The sequence below is a fragment of the Carcharhinus amblyrhynchos genome, chromosome 19, assembly GCF_965287045.1.
Source record: "Carcharhinus amblyrhynchos chromosome 19, sCarAmb.v2.hapA, whole genome shotgun sequence".
Lineage (NCBI taxonomy): Eukaryota > Metazoa > Chordata > Chondrichthyes > Carcharhiniformes > Carcharhinidae > Carcharhinus > Carcharhinus amblyrhynchos.
The window spans coordinates 49,377,747-49,384,086 of NC_137342.1; positions in this window are offsets into that span (position 1 = coordinate 49,377,747).

Here is a 6,340-nt window from a genome sequence, read left to right on the forward strand (position 1 = left end):
TCAAATGAATTCCAAAATCCAGTCCAAGATTTTCAAATGTCACTTTTAACCAAACTTTCTGCTTCACTTTTAATAGTGAATCCAGTCCAGGATTTTACGCCCCTCCTTTTAGTTTTCCTTTGTCCTAATCAGCTTTCATACAAACATCGAGATCCAACCAATGATGTCCATTTTTCCACATTCCACTGGATGTAGTAAAATCTCACAAACCTGAATTTTACTTTCGATATCTTTCTGGCTTCCCAGCCTCCCCATGAGCTCTGTCTGTCTTTACTGAACAGGTCTCAGTTCTGGTACGTTTAACCTCAGGCTTCTTGGAAACTTCTCTTCATGTCTCTAGTTTCCTTAACCAACTGCTCTTTCAATAACCATTACTTCATGGTATGGGTTTTCTTACGGCAAAGCTGAGAGAAATGTTCTCTCTCCAGCTTTCTAAACCAACTGCCTCTAGCAGAGCTGTGCAAGCTTCTCTCTCTCTCTCACTTCATCTCTCCAATGGCCAACAAACTCAGCTAAAACGTATAAGCTTTTTCATATCCTCACGAGGCTTCAGTTGCTAAGCAACACTGCTGGCTTATTTGCCCATCATGCTGCAGCCCTCTCCAAGCACAATAGAATCACAATTGGAACTGAAACCAACCCTCACATATACAAACACCTTTGTCCACCTGTACAAGCCAGATGGGAAGCACCTGAACAGATGCTGGGACTGAGTTTCTTGTGGGGCATTTTGCTAATGCAGTTGTGAGGGCTTTGCACCGCTGTGGGAATGAAGAGGAATACCATGATTCACAATGTACTGGGAGGGACAAAAAGCACTCGTATATTAAGTGAAGTTGGAATAAGGGAGAAAGTATGAAGTCTAAATGAGAGTTACCATGCCTGTATGTGATTACACAGAGTATAGTAAACAAGAAATATATTGTGGCTCAGTGAACGGCAGGCCTGGGTATTAAATATTCCTGGGTTTGTGTTCAGAAAAGATAGGAAAGGAAGGGGAAAGGGTGGTGATATTAATTAAGCAGAGCATTGTAGTGCTATAGAAAGAGGAAATTTCCCGAGGGTCCAACGACAGAATCAATTTGTCCAGAGCTCTGATACTGCTCGGTGTTGTCTATAGACCACCGACTAGTGAGAAGGGCATAAAAGAACAAATCTGCAGGGAAATTAGAGAGATACAAATATTATGCAGTAGCTTTAATTGGGAACTTTAATTACCCAAATGTAGACTGGGACAGTAATAGTATAATGGATGGAATGGGGCAAAAGTTCCTAGGTTGTGTTCAGGAGTTTTTTCTATAGCAGTATGTGCCCAGTGTAACAAGAAAGGATGCACTGTTGGGCCTGGTTCTTGGATATCAGGTGGGCCAAATAGATCAGTGGAGGAACATTTAGGAGACAGTGATCATTGTAAGACGATGATAGAAAATGACAACAGGAAATCCAGAGTAAAAATGATTAACTGGGGGAGAACCAATTTCAGTGGGGCAAGAACAGAGCTCGTTAGACTGGAACAAAAACTGGAGCTAACACTGGGCTATTCTCAAAATAGAAATGATCTGGACACAGCTGAGTATTATTCCACCATAGGGAAAGTTAGGGCAAACAAATCCAGAGCTCCTGGATGAAAAAGGAATTAAAATGTAGAATAAGGAAGAAAAAATGTGTCAATGACAGGTGTTGGGAACCAAGAGGAATACAGGAGGTTCAGGGGGGAGGTGAAAAAGCACATTGGAGAAGCAAAGAGGGATTGTGAGAAAAGACTGGCAGTAAACAGAGTCTCTTAGTTATGTAAATAGTAAAAGGTGGTGAAAGGAGGAGTAGGGCTGATAAGAAACCTAAAGGGAATTTAAATGTGGAGGTTGGGGACATCACTGGGGTATTAAATGAATACTTTGCTTCTGTCTTTCCCAAGGAGGGTCATGCTAACCAGAGAATGGTGACTGATGAGGAAACCCTGGCCCTAAAAGGATTAAAAATTGAAGAGAAGGTGTTGAAAAGACTGTTGGTGCTGGAAGTTGACGAGGCGCTGGGACCGGATGAGATGCATCCACGGATATTGAAGGAAGTGAGAATGGAAACGCAGGGGCGCTGGTCATAATCTTCCAGTCTCCTCTCAACCTTGGGGGAGTTGCCAGAGGACTGGGGAATTGTGAGTGTTACAGCCTTGTTCAAAAAAGGTTGTAAGGAAAAGCCCAGGAATTACTGGTTAATTTAACGTCAGTGGTGGGAAAGCTTTGAGAAAAAATTATTCAGGATTGAATCGTAGTCACCTGGGAAAATGTGGGTTGATTAGGAAGAGGCAGCATGGATTTCTAAATGTTTAACTAACTTGCTGGAGTTTTTTGAAGAAGTGGCAGAAAGTGTTGATAAGGGTAATGCTGTTGACATGGTGTATATGGACCTTCAGAAGGCATTCGGTCCAATGCCACACAATAGACTTGTGAGAAAAATTATAGTTCATGGAGTAAAAGGGACAGTAGCAACATGAATACAAAATAATATAAAGCAGAGAGTAATGGTCAATGAATATTTTTTGGGCTGGGGTAAGATTTGTAGTGGTGTTCTTCAGGGATTGGTATTGGGACCTTTGCTTTCCTGTGTCATGCTAGATTTAAGAATTTTTTAAAAATCATGTTCTCTGCAGTTAAACAGCTTTTTTTTATTGTTGCCGGGCTTTCTGGTTAGAAGTCCTTTTGTTGCTGCTACAATGATTTAAATAGAGTTTTGTTTATTTTTACTCTTTGCCCCAGGTACTTTCTGGGACTATTTATGACCCTAGATTGTGAGGGGGAAGAAAGATTGACAAATCAAAGTCAGGTGGTTCCTCCCCAGGAAAATCGAAGGAGTTTTCAGTTTTCGTTATGAAGTGGGGTGAACATCAGACTGAATAGCAGTGTATTTCTGTCTCCCTGGTACTGGAAATTCTGCTGGCTAGCTGGAAGCAAGGCTTTTTTTGCCTTCCTGGAGTAGAAAAAAATCTGCTGTTGGTGGTTGGCTTGTCTAGAGCCTCTCTCTCCTTGGTGTTTTAGAAAGCTGTTCTGCCGCAAGCTGATCTGTGTATGCATCAAGAGGGCTGCTAGAAGTTACAAGGCTGGGAAATCAGTTTCAATTCTTCAGCCAAAGTTCCAGCATTGCATGAGCATTTGTATTTTCTGTGCTAAACTGTGGCTAGGGTTTTGTATAGGGAAGTTTGTTTGATTAAAACATTTCTAATACTTATTAAAGTTTATATATCATAATTTTTTTGTTTGTAATTGGTAAAAGCTATTGCTAATTTTCTATGTGTTAACTGTATACAAAAATATACTTTGTTTGATAAAAGCTCCCTCGTGGGTCAGTTGAATCTTCCTGAAGTGAAACATATCATGCTCACCCTGGCCAAATACAAATCACAGAATTTATGATCCTGAAACACTTTGGAGTTTCTGACCTACAGTAGCTGATATATATTAATGATCTCAATGTTGATGCACAGGGGATAATTTTAAAGTTTGCGGATTATGCAATATTTGGTAGTATTGTAAACTGTGATGACAACAGTGCAGAACTCAAAAAAGACATAGACAAATTAGTAGAGTGGGCAAATAGGAGGCAGTTGAAGTTCAATGTGGAGCATAAGGTGATACACTTTGGTAGGAAGAACATGGAGAATCAAATCAGATAAGGGGAGTCCATTCAGTGCTGAGTTACATAACCTCAGCAAGTGTTGCAATAAAATCAGTACATCTAAAATCCATCGAAATATCACCTGTCATGTGTGGTTAATGTGCCCCATCATCCCTAGCTATGCAACGAGATCTTGATCAATTGGGCCAGTGGGCTGACGAATGGCAGGTGGAGTTTAATTTAGATTAATGCAAGGAGATGCATCTTGGCAGATTGAACCAGGGCAGGACTTGCTCAGTTAATGCTAGGGCGTTGGAGAGAGTCACAGAACAAAGAGATCTAAGGGTACAGGTTCATAGCTCCTTGAAAGTGGAGTCACAGGTGAACAGAGTGGTGAAGGCAGCATTCCACATGCTTGGTTTCATTGTCAGAAATTGAATACAGGAGTTGGGATGTCTTGTTGGAGTTGTACAAGACATTGTTAAGGCCACACTTGGAATACTGTGTACAGTTCTGGTCACCCTATTATAGAAAGAATATTATTAAAATAGAAAGAGTGCAGAAAAGATTTACTAGGATGCTACTGGGACTTAATGGTTTGTGTTATAAGGAGACACTGGATAGACTGGGACTTTTTTCTTTGCAGCATAAAAGGCTGAGGGGTCTATAAAATAATGAGGGGCACAGGTCAGCTAGTCAATATCTTTTTCCAAAGGTAGGGGAGTCTAAAACTAGACGGCATAGGTTTAAGGTGAGAGGGGAGAGAGGTCCTTGTGCATGAGTCGCAAAAACCCAGCCTGCAGGTGCAGCAGGTGGTCAGGAAGGCGAATGGAATGCTGGCCTTCATAGCGAGGGGGATTGAATATAAAAGTAGGCAGGTCTTGCTGCGGCTGTATAGGGCATTGGTGAGGCCGCAGCTGGGGTACTGTGTGCAGTTTTGGTCGCCGTACTTACGCAAGGATATTTTGGCCTTGGAGGGAGTGCAGAGGAGGTTTACTAGGCTGATGCCGGAGTTGAGGGGGTTGAGCTATGAGGAGAGGCTGAATAAATTAGGCTTGTACTCGTTAGAGTTTAGAAGAATGAGGGGAGATCTCATTGAGACGTATTAGACGATGAATGGGATGGATAGGAGAGAGGTGGAGAGACTCTTCCCGCTCAGAAAGGATAGTAGGACTAGGGGGCACAGCCTCAAGATAAAGGGGGGGCGGTTTAGAACGGAGTTGAGGAGGAACTTCTTCACTCAAAGGGTGGTGAATCTCTGGAATTCTCTGCCAGTTGAAGTGGTGGAGGCTACCTCGCTAAATATTTTTAAGAAGCGGGTTGATGGGTTTTTGATAAGAGAGGGGATTAAGGGTTATGGGGAGAGGGCAGGAATGTGGAACTGAGCCACAACAGATCAGCCATGATCTTATTGAATGGCGGGGCAGGCTCGAAGGGCTAGTTGGCCTACTCCTGCTCCTATTTCTTATGTTCTTATGTCCAGAGGGGCAATTTGTTCACACAGAGAGTGGTGAGTGTCTGGAACAAGCTGCCAGAGGTAATAGTAGAGACGGGTATAATTTTATCTTTTAAGAAGCATTTGGACAGTTACATGGGTAGGATGGGTATAGTGGGATATGGGCCAAATCAAGGCAATTGGGACTAGCTTAGTGGTAAAACTGGGCGGCCTGGACAAGTTGGGCCTGTTTCCATGTTGTAAACTTCTATGACTCTATCCCTTATCAATGACTGGAAATATGTTTCAGCTCCAGCCCAGGTGGAGACACTTGACTGTTGAGAGATCTACACTGAAGAATTTGATGTACCAGCTCACCCTCCCCATCCCACACACAAATTCACTCCGTCACCTTTCAATATATCCTCAGCACAGAAACCTGTGACTAGACACCTAACTCAGTGCTCCATGAATAAACCATATATAGATCCTGGAGAAACCCTTTCCTGGCTGCAAGCAAAGGCAAGTCTTATTTTACTGGTGTTTCCCTGGAATTTCAGGAATACTTTGTGTCCAGCCCACACAATGAGAAACACATGAGACTTGCTGCATTATCCAAATGAGACTAATTCCAGATTAGGGTCCACACGCCCTCAGTGTCTCACTAGGCTTTTTAGTCATCAGAAGACAAGTTTAGATATAGCAGCAGCCACACCAAGCTGTGATACAATAACTGTGATGGTGTACCTGTAAAAATTGGTGAGAGTTGGAGCGGACATGCTAAATTACCTTAGTCTCTTGAGAAAGTAGAGGCGTTGGTGGGCTTTAGGGACCAAGACAAGTTGTTGGTGATCTGGACAGCTAAAAATATGAAACCTTCAACCATTTCTACTTCGTCCCCATTGATGTAGTGTCCTCCACTACGCCTCCTGAAGCTGACAATCTCCTTCGTTTTGTTGACATTGACAGAGAGATTATTGTTGCCGCACCAGTTCACCAGATTCTCCATCTCATTGCTGTACTCTGTCTTGTCATTGTTTGAGATCCAACCCACTACAGTGGTGTCGTCAGCAAATTTGAAAATCCGCGTGCCTCGATTTCAGAACAAACAGTGAGTTTACTGAATGAGCCTCGGGGCAATGTCGCCTGGTTAGATTACCTGCTTAAAAATACTTCAATGTAGTGTTTTGTCAATGTGCAGTACACAATTAAAGTTTGTTCAAATTTAACTAAATTTAATTTAGTATTGACATATTGACAGCAACGTAAATTTAAAGAGACAAACTGAAACATTAC